This window comes from Elephas maximus, chromosome 23, assembly GCF_024166365.1.
Source record: "Elephas maximus indicus isolate mEleMax1 chromosome 23, mEleMax1 primary haplotype, whole genome shotgun sequence".
Classification (NCBI taxonomy): domain Eukaryota; kingdom Metazoa; phylum Chordata; class Mammalia; order Proboscidea; family Elephantidae; genus Elephas; species Elephas maximus.
This window is the reverse complement of record NC_064841.1, coordinates 46,107,855-46,125,701: the sequence shown is the minus strand read 5'-3', so window position 1 is coordinate 46,125,701 and position 17,847 is coordinate 46,107,855. Positions and strand designations below refer to the sequence as shown.

At 42.8% G+C, this 17,847-nt stretch overlaps 1 protein-coding gene across 1 annotated transcript in view; it reads left to right on the top strand.

Moving 5' to 3' along the window:
* The first annotated feature begins 8,349 nt into the window (after positions 1-8,349).
* LOC126066480 (zinc finger protein OZF-like) overlaps positions 8,350-17,847 on the top strand; it is a 45,300-nt gene continuing 35,802 nt past the window's right edge. Inside the window, exon 1 of the mRNA XM_049867564.1 lies at positions 8,350-8,403. The gene's annotated coding sequence lies outside the window, so the exon portion shown is untranslated. The remainder of the gene's footprint in view (positions 8,404-17,847) is intronic.

Genomic DNA, 17,847 nt, shown 5'->3' with positions numbered 1-17,847 from the left:
ACTTGTAACAGTTCCACATCTGCAAAAAGGAAGGTCTTTCTCATTTTCCCTAGAGGTGCTGGGCTGAGGGCCAGAGACATATGCTGGCTCTCTAGGGCTGTGTAACAAACAGCCCCGACTTAGTGACTGAAACACCTGCCGTTTATTATGTCTCAGGTTTTGTGGATCAGGAATCCAGGTGCTGGCTGGGCTGCTGAGGGTCTAAGGTGCTCCCCACTCCCCCAAAGCCTGGCATCTAGAGCCCTCCCTGCTTGGCACTGGCCTAGGATCACTTTGGCCCTATGCAGCCCCCTCCCCAACTTTAATCTACCACAGGCTTTTCCTTTTCATTGTCTGAATGCTACTAAATTAAAAATCCTCACTCACGGTGACCATCCAAGAGGGATGACTGCACATGTGTATTTTGAGTTGGTCTAAATTTTCAGAAACGTTGCGAGAACAGTACAAAAACTCCTAATTCCATCATCCAGTTTCCCCAGTTGTTGACATTCTACCACATGTGCTTTTTATTTATATCTTTGTCTTGTCTATGTTTGTGTCTATGTTTGTGTCTATATCTATATCATCTCTCTATAAACAAAGAAAAACAGTTGCCATGGAGTCAACCTGACTGATGTAACCCTACGTGTGTCAGAGTAGAACTGTGTTACATACAGTTTTCAGTGGCTCATTTTTTGGAAGTAGATCATAGGCCTTTCTTCCAAGGCGCTTCTAGGGAAGACTCAAACCTAGTTAGCAGTGAGCATAATAGCTGTTTGCACCAACCAGGGACAATATTCCTGGCTGTCTGTCTGTCTGTCTATCTGCCTGTCTTTCTTGTTACTTCTAGGCCCACTCAATGGACAGAGCTAGGAAATAGATGTATGTAAATATGCAGACATACACATACAGGCACCCACCCCCACACACACCTATGTCTACTTGTTTGTCTCTCTAAGTGCATGTATTTAAAAACCTGTAAGTTCATGGTGGTAAGTCCAATTCCAACCTGACCTGTTGGAACTTTGCCAGCCTTCTCCCGTCAGTATTTGTGGCCCAAAAAAAAAAAATTTTCTTTTTTTTTTATCGGGTTATCGGGGTTTGACAATGAGAAGCCAGCCCTGTGAGCCTCTATATATTCACTTATTAGTAATCTCCTGACCTGCAGCTTCCTAGGCCCCTGGCCTGCCACCACCTCCAGGAGAAGGGGCGGGGGGGGGGGGGGGAAGGGAACATAAGTAATCTCGATAAAGGAAAAACTAAAGGGAAAAAGCAGTACATGCAGATTTTGTCTCCAGCATCAGGACAGAACTTGAACTTCTGTCCTGGTGAAAAACACTAAAAATACTGAGGGGTGGGAGGGGTGGGAAACTCTTCAAAAAAATCTCCCCCATTGTTAAGGGCAGGCCAAACTGCCAAGAAAGAAGGCAGAAGCACCAGCAGGGTGCGCTCAGGACAAGGGAAGCCATTTATCTGGATCTTTCTGTGATGCTCTATCCTTGAGCATTTTGGGGGACAGGGCGCAGAGACAGGAAGGGGGATTGCCTAGGGGATGAGCTGGAGACCCTGTGAGGAGACTCTCATTCCCAGGGTGTAGTGCCTGCAGGGGCTTAGCTTAAATCAGTCCTGGGTTGGCCTGTCCAGGTCCATTCTTTCTGAAAGATTCTTCCAGGCCTCAGGAGCCATAAAATATTACACAGACAAAAAAACAGAAACCAGGCTTTGGAGGCCTGAGAAACCTAGAGCACTGAGTCCTTAGCTGTTAGACTACAAAGGCAGGGGTCAGTGGATGGGTGTGGGCCCTGAAGGACCTTGAGGGCTGTGCCCCGAGGGTGGGATCCTGGGGTCTTGGCCCCACAGGGTTGCAGCAGGGACTCTGGGTTAGGGGCATCTCCCTCGCCTCCCCATAATCATGCCTGTCTCCCCCCTCTGCTGCCTATCCCCCTACCTTTCTCTCACTTCCCTGCCCTTCCTGGGGGGCCATCCCCTTGGTGCCACTCATGCTTGGTACCACCCAAGAGGTGCTCTCAGCTTGCTGAGTACCCTAATGGCCCCCAGGGACTGCCGATGCCACTTGCATAGGTCTTGTACCCTTTGTTTTAATATTGTTCACCCCCAGTGTGTGCACTGATTAACTTCTTAGAAGTGATATTGGGATTAATACCTGTAACACAAATTAAAATACAAAGCCTGTAAGTGTCTGGCGAGGTCTAACAGCAGGACCTCGGGACAGGAAGATCCTGGGGCAATTGGGAAGGCCGAGTAGAAAGGGAGGACCAAGGCCCCTTTGCCCCCTCCTGTCCTGGGGTCTCCACGAGTCTGCCTTCTCAGGCCTCCTTGGGGACCCTTCTAACCAGCCCCCACTTGGGGCTACTCTGAGTAGGGGATGATGTTGGTGAGTCCTCCTCCTGGGACCCAAGGGCTCCACACGCTGCTGAGGGGGAGGGAGAAGAGGTGATGAATACGGGTGATGTTGTCATTAATAAAAAAAATAGTAATAATAATCCTGTCATAAAAAACGCATAGCCCAAGCGGGAGTAAAGGCAACTTCCATGTATGACTCCCTACCCCAATTTCTCAAAAAAAAGAAACAGCAGGGAAAGAAAATAAGAAATGCAGCACAAGTGTCCATAACCATCCTCTCCCCACCAACCATGACAATATCAGCAAACTGAAGTCACTTTGTACTAACTGTCCCTAGCCATCAGAGGATCATAGTGTCAGGAAGGGAAGGAAAGGAAGACCAAGATCATACACTGGGTGGGGGTGGCATGAAGTCACTGCCATGCAAGGAGCTAGTGTCCAGATCAATGCCAAGAAAGGGCAAGTGGAGGGTGGGGGCTTTCAGACAAAGGCTCTCCTAAAACAGAGAATGCCCACTGTCCCTGTCACTGGGGAGTGGAGTAGCCCAATCAGCCCCCTGGGAGTCATTAGGCCCCTGAGTCCCCTCCTCATTTCCGCCCATGCATCAGGCCCCTCTTCTACCCTGGAGGACTGTGGGGGAGGTGATGCCATAGGCTCTTGAACAGGTGGACAAATATCCCTTGTGCAACAGCTTGTGGAAGAAAATGCCCAGCTCTGGGGATGGAGAGAAGGACGAGGTTTCAATGTGGAGGGAGTTCAGAGCCCCTCACCCTCACCTCTGCAGCCCCAGAGCAGCCGCCAGCCCCACCTGCTCAGGACTGCATCTTGCCCAGTACACAGCTGTGCAGGTCCCAAGTCCAGAAACCTGAGGTCAGGAAAGGTCACCTCTGGCGGTTTGCCTGGAAGGAAAGAGAGGAAAAGAGTTAGAAACTTGGGGATGGCCTGACAGAGAACTCACCTCCCTGGACTAAATGTTCCAGCTCTGAGCCACCTTCCTAGGAAACCCCATAGATCCAGCCTCCACTGCCTCCATGGAGCAGGGAAGTAAGAAGGCCAGAGCACACCTGAAGCCCTCCTATTCTTTCACTATAAGAATTTCCCAATCTCTGCTGGCCTTGGAGTCTCTGCCAAACACAAGCAATGGTAGCTGATGCCCTTGCTATAGCAAGCTTTGAATAAATAGCTTTTGTTTGTTTTCATTTGAATTATCTTTGCCTATTTCTACAGAACGGTCTCCCCTCCTCCACAGACATATTAGAAAAGGCAGAGAAGGGAGAGGAGCATAGAAGTTCCCCAGAGGAAATATACCTGTCTGAGGTGTGTTTAACAAAATTGTCTGATCAGTTTTGTCCAGGTAGAGCTGAAGTGGCTGGTTGGCAGCTAGGGCCAGCCAACCTCTGCAGTATTCTCCCAGGCAACTTTTGGCAGCTTTTTAGAGCTTAAGTCCCTGGTTATTTTGGAGGCAATGCTTTTGAAGGCCATGGAGGTACCAGGTATCCTCTTCAGTTGAACCCCATTGAGAGACTGCCGAGGGAGTTTGTACACCTCCGCCCTCTGCTATACGAAGTCTTCCTGGCCCGACTTGCCATACGCGCACAGCAGCTGGGACTGGGAGCTGATCTTCATCCTCATGTAAAGTTTGGTTAACACAGCTTGGCCCCTCTAGGTTTGAGCATCTCCACTCAGTCCTTGTATTCAAGTTCATTCAGGTTTCTTCCGGCACACCTGAAGCACAGATTTCTTCTTAAAAACTTGAAGAACCTCCCAGCGGCCCCCTGATGGCCCTGGATATTTCCAGAGGAAGAGGCTAGGGTGATACCACAGGGAAAACTCTGCTGGTTACACACCTGTTAAAGCGCCCAGCATGGATGGAGTTTCTGTTGGACACACCCTGGGGGAAATTTGTTCTGCCTGGGATTCCACCAGTGCAGCTGATGTGGTGGGCTTAGGAGAAGCCATAGAGACATGCTGGACTACCGGGCTGGGATGCTGCACCTTACAGATATCCTCTGTGTGCACAGCCCAGAGACTTGGTTGGGTTGCACTGAGGCCAACTGGGATTTCTGGTGAAGGAAAAACAGAGCTCTGGAGGCTGAGGCAGAAGCAGAAGCCTTGGAGGCTCTTGACTGTCTCATAGTGAGGCTGTCTTTGCTATTTTGGATGGACATCTGGCCAAGGCTAGCCTCCAAAATAAGGGCATTCTTGCTTTGGCTTGTGCTGGTAGAGAACTCTTATTGTTCACAGGACTGGTATTCTCCTCCTACAGGCTAGATGTCTGCTTGAGGACTGAAGTGCACCTTACCCAAGCCGTGATATTTTCAATGCCCTGATATGCATGCGAAAGCTGGCCAATGAATAAGGAAGATCAAAGAAGAACTGACACCTTTGAATTGTGGTGTTGGTGAAGAATATCGAATATACCATAGGCTGCCAAAAGAATGAACAATTCTGTCTTGGAAGAAGTACAACCAGAATGCTCCTCAGAAGCAAGGATGGTAAGACTGCGTCTTACATACTTTGGACACGTTGTCGGGGGGATCAGTCCCTAGAGAAGGACATCATGCTTAAGTAGAGAGTCAGCGAAAAAGAGGAAGACTCTCATTGTTGCAGTGGCTGCAACAATGGGCTCAAGCATACATAACAAGGATTGCAAGCATGGAGCAGGACCAGGCAGTGTTTTTCATTCCGTGGTACATAGGGTCACCATGAGTCACAGCCAACTTGAATGCACCTAACGACAACAACAACAACATAGGCTAGATAGGTAGCTGGCAATTTGAACTCTAGTCTATCAGTGAGTCCCAGATCTCTTCCCATGTGTAACCCATGGACACCATCAACTCAGTTTTCCAGGACCCTTGTAGCCAGTAAGTAGCTCCATGTAAGGTTTTAGTTCATAATCTTTATGGCCTACATTCATCCACTGATCTTTCATGATTTGTTTTAAAGTGCTTCTCTTCCTGGGATTGAGGAGGAGACATTTCTTGAGCAGGTTTTCACACTCCATGAACATATAGATGGGCAGATGGTATTTTCCATTCATTATCTACTCCCACAGCTACCTGACATTCTGTCCATCAAAAGGCAGGTATCTGCTGACCAGTGTATATACAATGACTCCCATGTTCCACATATCCAATGTGGTTCCATTGTACTTTCGGCCCTGAAGAGGTATGGGCCAGAATAATGGGGACTGCTACAAAAGATAGCTTTTTGTCAAAGGCAAATTCCTTACTGAAGACAATGTCTGCAATCTTGATATCATAACAGCATCTGAGAACAGGTTTTCTGCTTTTAACTCTCTATGCATACTATACTTCTGGTGACAGTCCTGCACAGCAGATACTGGCAGAATTTGGCTTGAGTCACTTTTTCTTTCACATTTCCATGAGCCCTAGGAAATCAAGCATTCTCCTTCATTAGTGTACTCCACGAAAAGGTAGAGTTTTCTCAGCCGGGATCTTCAAATAACTATGTTAGGATTATTTGAAGTCTTCATTATTCTTATTTCATGGGAGGGTTTCAAAAGGCTAGAAAAGTTCTTTTTAGTCTTGCCAATGATCTTGACACTGATGCTCAGCCAAGCTTGAATCAGGCTGGTCTGAGCTACAGCCTCTAACCTCAGGGCCCCTACCAGTGAGTAAATTTTAATGAAAGTAGAAGTTCTGAGGTAAACCCTGATACTGGGCCAATCTTGAATTCTGACTAATCCTACCCTTTACCCTGAGAGTCCCTAGAAATGAATGTGCTGGAGCAGATCCTGACCCAGAGCCAAGCTTAGATTATGTCCAGCCTGAGTTACTGCCATCAGTCTCAGAGCTACTTCCAAATACTGAAACAGATAATAAGAGGTTGGAATAAGTCATAAGAGAATGGGCAAAACAAGGGGGAAAGAGAAAGGAATCCATCCCAGCACGGTGGAGATCTTTAACCATTTATTAAGAAATGAGAGGAATAAAATGAGTATTGATAGGCTCAAAACAAAAGCCTTTCTTAGTACAGCACACTCACAAGTTGGGTGGTTGTTCCTCAACATTGCAGGACCTAAGCAAATCTGCTCTATTCACCCTAGTCTGGAGGGATTTGAGAAGGTGCAGGACAAATATTATAATGAGAAACCTGAACTCCTATTGTCTGAGGCAATGGTCCCGTATCTTATTTTGCGAATTAGTATCACCAGCTTCTTGACGAACTGTAGTAAAATGGGTTGTATGAATAGCTACCTTATGATCAGTCTCACTAGTTTTGAATACAGATAGTTCTCAGCTTACGATGTATTCGAGTGATGACGAACTGCACTTACGACTGTCCTTTTTTTTTTGGTACATCTTATTGTTAGTAATATGTACTACATTCAATGTTGCAGCGCATACTATGCTGATGTTATCATTCTCAGATTTTACTCGCGGATTTTCAATGTTATGATTTACTGATCAAAACACTGCCACATAGTAGGCTATGGCCTGGTCTAAAATGAAGCCTGTGGCAATGTTGGTGTGGAGAGTCATAATGGATAGAAATTTGGGCAATGCTCAACTCTAATGACATATGACAACTGGACTGTGCATGCACTCAACAGCCATTAGGATTCCGACTTCATTGTTATGACACTGATGCCAACAAATAAAAGTTGAATTTATGTATTGATAATAAAAGGCAATAAAAATAACTAAAAAAAGACAGGTACTCAACTTACATCAAAACCGACTTACATCAGGACATAACCCTGTTGTAAGCCTTGGACTACCTGTAATATGAAACAGAGGAGCATGTTTTGGTAGTCATATGGCCCACAGCTCACTCGTGAACAATCATAAAAAACCAACCAAACCCAACCCTGTTGCTGTTGAGTTGATTCTGACTCTTAGTAATCCTATAGGGCAGAGAAGAACTGCCCTATAGGGTTTCCAAAGAGTGGCTGGTGGATTTGAACTGGTGTTAAATAATGCAAGCACAGCAGCCTGATCCCAAGGGTGCAGCAAATCCAAGAGATGGGATAAAGGCTACTCTAAACTTTAAGGAGCCCTGGTGGCACAAACAGTTAAGTGCTTGGCCGCTAAGTGAAAGGTTGGTGGTTTGAACCCACCTAGAGGCTTTTCTGGGAGAAGACCTGGCAATCTGCTCCCACAACGATTGTTGTTATTGTTAGGTGCCTGCCGTCAAGTCGGTTTCCAACTCATAGTGAGTTGGAACGACAGAAGGAAACACTGCTTGGTCCTGCGCTATCCTCACAATCGTTGCCATGTTTGAGCCCATTGTTGCAGCCACTGTGTCAATCTATCTCGTTGAGGTCTTCCTCTTTTTCACTGATCCTCTACTTTGACAAGCATGATGTCCTTCTCCTGGGACTGGCCCCTCCTGATAACATGTCCAAAGTACTTAAGACAAAGTCTCCATATCCTCCTTTCTAAGGAGCATTGTAGACGCACTTCCCCCAAGACAAATCTGTTCTGTTTTCTGGCAGTCCATGGTATAGTCAATATCCTTTCCTAACACCGTAATTCAAATGCATCCATTTTTCTTTGGTCTTCCTTATTTATTGTCCAGTTTTCACATGCATATCAGGTGATTGAAAATACCATGGCTTGGGTCAGGCGCGCCTTAGTCTTCAAATTGACATCTTGCAGTCTAAAAAAAAAAAAGTCTAGGAAACCGTAATTGGCAGCTCTACGGTCCATTAGGGTCGCTATGAGCTGGAACGCCCTCCAGGGCCACAAAAACAACCACCGCATGATAAGAGGAAAACGTTTCAGCTTCCAATACATGTGACCTACACAACTCTCCTCTTTTACTTAAATTGTTTGAAACGTTAACGGAAACAGTTCTGGTCCTCAGGACCCCAAATACTTTGAAATGATTCAAAGTGAGGAGAATCAAATTCCGTTGAAAGCACAGAAACTGAAAGCCTAGGTCGGCGGGGGAGCTCACGCCCAGCCTGCCCCAGTCTGCTCTCCGCTCCTCTGCGTTCGAGGCCCCGCCCAGCCCCCTTCACAGCCCCGCCCCTCGCGCCATTTCCTGCCGGCAGGGAAGAGGCTTGCTCGGAGTGACAGTCTCGTGAGGGTGAGTGTCGTCTTTCTAGTTCAAGCCCACGTTTTGCGCCCCCTCCAGCCCTGCATGTCCCCCGCTCGGGGTCCAGGGGGTTCCTGCAGATGTTAAAGTCCCCGCACCTGCCCGCTGTCGTCCCGAATTCGCGTCCGTTTGTGGCTAAAAGCTCCAAGCCAGTCCGCGCGTCCTTCCTGTCTCTGTCTCGTGGACCCGCTTGCCCGCTTTCCTGTCGGAGCCCTGGATCTACCCGGTCCCACCTCGCGCCCGGAAAGGCCGGCCGCGCCACATGGCCCAGGACGCGAGCCAGAAAGTTTTGTTCATTTTGTCATTTTCTGTCAAATAATGTTTCTTCCTTTCATTCTTGAAGCTTATCATTTCTTTAAAGCTTTATTGATATTTATCTAATTTTTAATATGAAATTTGGGCTTCCTTTTTCTGTTTCATGGTTTAAAGATTTGAACAGTCGGTTTATATATATTTCAAACTCCCCCCCCCCGCCCCTTTCTTTTAAAGGCCGCTGGGTGGCCCAAACGGTTTGCGCTGGTGTACTAACCTAAAAAAGGTTGGTGGTTTGCATACACACACAGCTGCACCAAGGAATAGAAGCCTGTGCTTTTGTAAGATTACAGCCAAGAAAAGACCCTGTAACACATGGGGTTACCATGAGTCCAAATCAACTCCAGGGCAATGTACTTCTTTTTTGGTTTTTTAAATATTGTTTTGAAAGATACATTTATTTCAAGATTACTGCTTGAACCACATTCCCTGGCTTTGAGTACTTTGATTCTTCATGGTGACGGTGACTCTAAGTTTGGTCATTTACCAATTGCCACGTAGGTTATGAAAACTTTTCCTGTAATCAGATTTTAAGTATATAAACTGTCTTTTGTTTTTTGATTCGTTTGGTTTTGCTTCCACGATCTTATTTTTGTTTACTTTCATTTTGATTTCATTGTGGAAGAACTGTGGCCTACCTGATCTTTTTATTTTCTCAAGATTGTTTCACAGCTTTATTTCTAATTGAAGACAACTCAGTATCCAGTAATCCAAAAACCAAAACCAAACCCAGTGCCATCGAGTCGATTCTGAGTCACAGCGACGCTGTAGGACAGAGTAGAACTGCCCCATAGAGTTTCCAAGGAGTGCCTGGCAGAGTCAAACTGCTGACGCTTTGGTTAGCAGTGGTAGCACTTAACCAGTACACCACCAGGGTTTCCATCCAGTAATAGAATTATTAAATGCAGTGAGGTATATTTTTTTATATTTGAAGTTAACTGACATTTTCTTTTTGACTCACTGCATGGTCATATCTGATGAATATTCAGTCAGCATATCCAAGTGTCCTTGATAAAGATTTAGTTTGTATTCACTAGTTGTTGTTGTTAGGTGCCCTTAATTCGAACTGATAGTGACACCATGTGACAGGGTAGAACTGCCCCATAGCATTTTCTAGACTGTAATCTTTATGGGAGCAGATTACCAGGTCTTGGGTTCAAACTGCCAACCTTTCGTTTAGCAACTGAGCATTTATCCACTGCACCACCAGGGCTTCTTATTCACTAATTTAGATATACTAAACCTCGGTATGCTTACATTTTATTGCATTACAGACATGGTGATTTCAGTGGGAATTGTTTTTAATATTTCCCTTCAAGATTAATGATTAATCAATTTTTCTTTGAACTTGTATGTTTCTGTTTAGTCATGTTTCCAACATACAATTTTATGTGTATACATAGACATGAATATACTATCTTGATGTTTAATTTTCTCTTTTGTCAGTTGCCATTAAGTTGATTCTGTCTTGTGGTGACCTTGTGTGTTACAGAGTAGAATGGTTCTATAGGGTTTTCTTGGCTGTAATCATAATGGAAGCATATTTTTTAGGCCTTTTCTTCCACAGTAACGCTGGGTAGGTTCGAACTGCCAACCTTTAGGTTAGCAGTCCAATGCAATCTATTTGTGCCACCTAGGGACCTTCATTTTTCTTAGCAGTACAAAAACAAAACAGAATAGTTACCATTGAATCCAACTCGTGCCAACCCCATGTGTGTCAGAGTAGAACAGTGTTCCATAGGGTTTTCAATGACTGATTTTTTTGGAAGTAGATCACCAAGCCTTTCTTCATGGAACCTCTGACTAGATGAGAACTTGCAATCTTTCGATTAGCAGCCAACCACGTTAACCATTTGCGCCGCTCAGGGACTTAGGAACATCCCCCCAAAACCCCCAAGAAACCTCTGTGAGTAAAACAAAGTTAGTTTGGAGTCATACAGATATATATAAACCCAAAACCAAACCCATTGCCATTGAGCCAATTCCAACTCATAGTGACCCTATAGGATGGAGTAGAACTGCCCCACAGGGCTTCCAAGGAGCTGCTGGTGGATTTGACTTAGCCAACCTTTTGGTTAGTAGAATGCTTAACTACTGCACCACCAGCACTCCATATAGATATCGATACGTATACTTGCAAAAGCTTGAACCTGTGTAAGGCAGAAACTTGTCAGAGACGGGAAACTCAAAACAAAGTAGGTTTCTTTTTTTTTTTAAGTTATACTTTAGATGAATGTTTACAGAACAAACTAGTTTCTCATTAAACAGTTAGTATGCGTATTGTCTTATGACATTGGTTAACAACCCCATGACTTGTCAACACTCTCCCTTCTCAACCCTTGGTTCCCTATTAACAGCTTTTCTATCCCCTTCTGCCTTCTTTTCCTTGCCCCTTGGGTGGGTGTGCCCCTTTAGTCTCATTTTGTATTGTGAGCCTGTCCATTCTTTGGCTGAACGGTGAACCTCGGGAGCGACTTCATTACTGAGCTGAAAGAGTGTCCGGGGGCCATACCCTCAGGGTTTCTTCAGCCTCTGTCAGGCCAGCAAGTCTGTTCTTTGTTTCTGAGTTAGGATTTTCTCCATTTTTCTCTAGGTCTGTCTGGGAACCTCTATTGTGATCCCTGTCAGAGCAGTCAGTGGTGGTAGCTGGGCACCATCTAGTTGTACTGGACTCAGTCTGATGGAGGCCATGGTAGATGTGGTCCATTAGTCCTTTGGACTAAGCTTTCCCTTGTATCTTTAGTATTCTTCATTATTCCTTGCTTCCAAAGGGGTGAGACCAGTGGAATATCCTAGATGGCCACTCACAGGCTTCTAAGACCCCAGATTCTACTCACAGAAGTAGAATATAGAACATTTTCTTTATAAACTGTGCTATGCCAGTTGAGCTAGATGTTCCCCGAGACCATGATCCCCACAGCCATCAGACCAGCAGTTTGGTCCCTCAGGCACTTTGGATGTGTCTATGGAGCATCTGTGACCTTGCCTTGTACAAGTTGTACTGCCTTCTCCAGTATCACGTACTATCTTACCCTTCACCAAAGTTACGTTTATATGGTGTTTTTCCATCCCCACTCTCCCCTCCCTTGTAACCATCAAAGATTGTTTCTTTTTGTGTGTAAACCTTTTCATGAGTTTTTACAGTAGTGGTCTCATACGATATTTGTCCTTTTGTGATTGACTTATGTCACTCAGCATAATGCCCTCCAGGTTCATCCAAAGTATGAGATGCTTCACAGATTCATCTTTGTTTATTTCTCTAGGATATATTCTTAGGAGTGGGATTGCTAACGCATACAGTATTTCTATTTCTAGCTTTCTAAGGAAGCACCATATCGTTTTCCAAAATGGTTGTATCATTTTGCATTCCCACCAGCAGTGCATAAGAGTTCTGATCTCCAAGCAGCCTCTCCAACATTAGTTATCTCCTGTTTTATTGATTCATGCAAGCAATGCCGGAGTGAGGTGGTATCTCATTGTGGTTTTGATTTGCATTTCTCTAATGGCTAGTGATTGTGAATACTTCCGTATGTGTTTGTTGGCCGCTTGAGTGTCGTCTTTGGTAAAGTGTCTGTTCATTTCCTTTCCCCATTTTTTAACTGGATTATTTGTCTTTTTGTTACAGAGGTTTTGGATTTTCTTGTAGATTTTAGAGATCAGACCTTTGTCTGATTTGTCATAGCCAATTTTTTTTTTCCCAGTCTGTAGGTTCTCTTTTTACTCTTTTGATGAGCGTAAGTGTTCAACTGTTAGAAAATCCCAGTTATCTAGTTTATCTTCTGGAGTTTGTGTGTTGTTGGTTGTGATTTAGATCCTGTTACTGCCATGTATTAGGGCCTCTAGTGTTGATCCTATTTTTTGTTCTAAAAACTTCATAGTATTTGGCTTTATATTTAGATCTTTGATCCATTTTGAATTAGTTTTTGTATATGGTGTGAAGTTTGGATCCTGTTTCATTTTTTTTGCAGATGGACATCCAGTTTTGCCAGCACCATTTGTTAAAAAGACTGTCTTTTCCCCATTTGACGGACTTTGGGCCCTTGTCGAAGATCAGGTGACCATAGGTGGATAGATTTACATCTGGGCTCTCAATTCTGTTCCATTGGTCAATGTACAAGGCTGTTTTGACTACTGAAGCTGTCATAGGCTCTGAGATCAGGCAGTGCAAGTCCTCCTGCTTTATACTTTCTTTTTCAGTAGTGCTTTACTTATGCGGGGCCTCTTCCCTTTCAATATGAAGTTAATGATAAGTTTTCCCAACCCTTTAAAGAATGTTGTTGGTATTTGGATTGGGATTGCATTGTATTTGTAAATTGCTTTGGGTAGAATTGTCATTTTCACAGTGTTGAGTCTGCCTATCCATGAGCATGGTATGTTTTTCCATTTATGTAGATCTCTTGGTTTCTTGCAGTAGTGTTTTGTAGCTTTCTTTGTATAGGCCTTTTACCTCCCTGGTTAGATTTATTCCCAAGTATTTAATTTTTTTAGGGGATGTTTTAAGTGGTATTGTTTTCCTGAATTCCTTTTCATTGTTCTCTTTTTTGGTGTACAGGAATCCAACTGATGTTTGTATGTTTATCTTACATCCTGCTACTCTGCTGAAACTTTCTATTAGTTCCAGTAGTTTTCTTGTGGAGTCTTGGGTTTTCCACATACAATATCACATCATCTGCAAGTGGGAACAGTTTAACTTCTTCATTACCAATTTGGATTTCCTTTATTTCTGTTTCTTGTCTTATTGCTTGAGCAAGGACTTCCAACACAGTGCTAAATAGGAGTGGTGATAAAGGGCATCCTTGTCTTGTTCCTGTTCTCAAGGGGAATGTTTTCAGCTCCCTCCATTTAGAATGATGTTGGCCATTGGTTTGGTATATATGCCCTTTATTATGTTGAGAAATTTTCCTTGCGTACCTATTTTATCGAGAGATTTTATCAGGAGTGGGTGTTGGACTTTGGTGAATGCCTTTTCTGCATTGATTGAGATGATCTTGTGATTCTTTTCTTTCCTTTATGTGCTGGATTATGTTGATTGATTTTCTAATGTTGAACCAACCATCCTTACATACCAGGTATGAATCCTACGTGGTCACGGTATATTATTTTTTTGATGTGATGCAGAATTCTATTGGCTAGAATTTTGTTGAGAATTTTTGCATCTATATTCATGAGAGATATTGGTCTGTAATTTTTTGTTGTTGTCTTTGCCTGGTTTTGGTATCAGGGTTAAGCTGGTTTCATAGAATGAATTTGGAAGTATTGCCTCCTTTTCTATGTTCTGAAATAGTTAGAGTAGTACTGGTGTAAGGTCTTCTCTGAATGTTTGGTAGAATTCTCCAGTAAAGCCATCTGGGCCAAGCCTTTTTTTTGTTGGAGTTTTTTTAATTACCTTTTCAATCTCTTCTCTTGTTATGGGTCTGTTCAGATTTTCACCATCATTTTGTGTTAGTTTGGGTAGGGAGTGTGTTTCTAGAAATTTGTCCGTTTCCTCTAGGTTTTCAAATTTGGAGTATAAAAAAAAAAATAGTTTTTCATAATGCTGTTATCCTTTTTATTTCAGTTGGGTCTGTTGTAGTATCCCTCATTTCATTTCTTATTTTGGTTATTTGCGTCCTCTCCTATTTTTCTTTTATTAATTAGGCCAGTGGTTTGTCAATTTTGTTGATCCTTTAAAAGAAACAACTTTTGGTTTTGTTGATTTCTTCTAGTGTTTTTCTGTTCTCTATTTCATTTATTTCTCCTCTGATCTTTATTATTTCCTCTTCTTCTGGTGGCTGTGGGCCTCTTTTGCTGTTCTTTCTATTTGTTCAAGTTGTGTAGCTAGTATTTTGATGTTGTCCCTTTCTTGTTTTTTTGATGTGTAAATCTATTGGTATAACTTGATGTCTGAGGACTACCTTTGCAGTGTCCCAAAGGATTTGGTATGATCTGTTTTCATTCTCGTCTGATTCTAGGAATATTTTTGATTCCATATCTGATTTCTTCTGTTACCTAGTGGTTTTTAAGTAGGGTGTTATTCAGTTTCCATGTAATTGATTTTTTTTCCTTACTTTCATGTTAATTTCTACTTTGATGGCATTGTGGTCAGAGGAGATACTTTGTATTATCTCAGTGTTTTGGGTTTTGTTGAGGGTTGCTCTGTAGCCTAAGATATGGTCTATTCTGGAGAACGTTCATGTGCACTGGAAGAGAATGTGTACCTTGCAGCTGTTGGGTGGAGTGTTCTATATATATGTATGAGGTCACGTTGGCTGATTGTGCTCTTTAGCTCTTCTGTAACTTTGTTGAGTTTCTTTCTCCTACTATTATTGTGTTGAAGTCTCCTACTATTATTTTAGAACTGTCAGTTTCTCTTTTCATTGCTGTTAGAGTTTGTTTTATGTATTTTGGAGCCCTGTCATTGGGTGCGTATATGTTTATTATGGTCAAGTCTTTGTGATGGATTGTCCCTTTAATCATTATTTAGTGCTCTTATTTGTCTTTTATGGTAGATTTTGTTTTAAAGTCTGTTTTATCTGAGATTCATATTGCCACTCCTGTTTTTTTTTTTTTTTTTGGTAGTTATTTGCTTGATATATTTTTTCATCCTTTGATTTTTAATAAGTTTACTCCTTTATTTCTAAGACGTGTCTCTTGTAGACAGCATATTGATGGATCCTGTTTTTTAAATACATTCTGTCACTCTGTGTCTCTTTGGGTGCTTTTAGGCCATTTACATTCAGTGTAATTATTGGTAGGTGTGAGTTTATTGCTGTCATTTTGTAGTGCTTTTTTTTTTTGTGGTGCCAACATTTTCTTTGTTCCTCTTACTCTCCTGTGCTGAGTTTGTTTTGTCTGTGGACTTCTTTTTCATTTCGTTCTTTTTTTTTTTTTTTTTTTGAGTAGATTTTGTTTTTATTGAGATTTTATGTTTTTCTTCTATATTAACTTTCTCTGTCATTACCTTGAAATTTGTCCTTACCTTCCTAGGTTTGAACCTGTCTGTTATCACTTGGTATCACCTTGCCTTCCTCTCCATTAGAAAGCTCTATACCTACACCATTTATTCCCTCATTCATCATTCTGACATTGTTGTCTTTTACAGATTAATCTCTCTGGTTCCCTGTTGCAAATCTTTTGGTTTTGGATAGTCCTTGAGAGTTCATTTCATACATTGGTATCTGGCAGGTACCATCTTGCATCCTAGATTCTGGCTGTGGTCTGATGTTGTTTGTTCTCAGACTAAAGGACTCCTTTTAATAATTCTCGTAAGTTTGGTTTGGTTTTTACATATTCCCTTAATTTCTGTTTATCTGGAAATGTCCTAATTTCACTGTCACACTTGAATGAAAGTTTTGCAGGATATGTTATTTGTAGTTGGAGATGTTTTTCTTTCAAGGTTGTATATGTATATCATCCCATTGCCTTCTTGCCTGCATGGTTTATGCTGAATAATCGGAGCTTAGTCTTACTGTTTCTCCCCTGTATATGACTTTTTGGTTTTATCGAGCTGCTCTCAGGGTTTTTTCTTTGTCTTTAGTTTTAGTGACTGTGATTATGATATGCCTTGGTGTTTTTCTTTTGGGGTCTGCCCTACATGGGGTTCGTTGAGCTTCTTGGATGGTCTGCTCTTCACCATTCATGATGTTAGGGAAGTTTTCTTTCAGCATTTCTTCAATGATCCTCTCTGTGTTTTCTGTTTTCTGTCCCTGTTCTCGAACTCCGATCACTCATAAATTTTTGCTTTTGATGGTATCCCACATAATTCTAAGGGTTTTCTTGTTTTTCTTTGTTCTTTTCTCTGATTTTTCCTCAGAGTTGTATCCAAGTGTTTGTCTTCGATTTCACTGATTCTGTCTTCCATCGTTTCAAACCTGCTCCTCAGCCCTTCTATGACACTGTCCATTTCTGAAATCTTGTTTATCTTTTGGATTTCTAATTGTTTTTGCATGATTTCTAGTTGTGAGCTTATTTTGGCATCTTATTCCTGTGTGAGTTTCCTGCATTCTTCCATTTTTTGTCCATATTTTCCATGAGTTTGCCTGCCTTTTCCATAAATTTGTCAAGTTTCTCCTCATTTTTGTCTGTTTTTTGCTTCAACTTTTGGATAGCTCCGAATATTAGAGATTTGAATTTCCTGTCAGGTTGTTCTAGTGCCTTTTCTTCTACTGGAAAGTCATCTGGTGTTTTATTTTGGACACCTACTGGAACCATCTTCTCCTGTTTTGTTTTGTTTTTTTAACATGTTTTAATATTGTCTGCTGTCTTCGAGGCATTCAGTAGTTATTTGTTTGTGTATTGATTGCAGATCTGTTTGTTTCGTCCTGCTTTTTTGTTTTATTTCATTATGTCTGAGCAGGTGGGCTGTGCATTCTTGTTGTTTGCTCGTCTGTGGTCATGATACTTTTCACCTGTTTATCCAATGGGCAGGGCCAGTTGCTCAGCTATGGTTCAGCAGGGCAGGTCCAGCTGAAGGGGTGGGGCTGGGATGGGTTGTTTGTGGCATGTACTGGGGCCGACAGGGCGGGCTGGGAATCTGTACTGGGCAGGTTCCAATAGGCCATGCCTGTGCTGCTTGGGGGTATGATATTTGGCACATGGTGCAGGTAGGCAGGAAGGAGTGGATAGGATGTGATGTGTGGAGCTAATACGGGTATGGGAAAAAGGAGAAGGAGGAAAGAGAAACAGGAGCCAAAAACAAACAAACAAAAAAGTGCTAAGAGAGCTTGCCGTTAGAGTGTAGAGATGAGATACTGAGAACTGAAGAAAAACAAAAAGGAAAAAAATTGAAAAAGGGAAAAAGAAAAAAACTCAATAAAGATTTGGGAAAAAAAAAAAAGAAAAGTAAACCCCCACAGTTCCCACCAGTGCGGCTGCAAAGACTGGGGAACTGGCTCCCAGGCTGCGCAGTATAGCCTGGCTAGAGAGGGTATAGATGTCACACAGTGCCAGGTATTCAGGATATAGGAAAGAAGGTAAGTACAGAGAGATAATAACTGAGAAATGAAGAAAGACAGGAAAGAAAGAAAAAAGAAATACCCTCAGGGTGCTCTGTCTCCTGCTGGGAACTTCATGAAGCTGCCTTCCTGTACTCCTTATCTGCAGATCTCCAGTGTGGGTGGGGCAAATCTAAGCAGCATGAACACT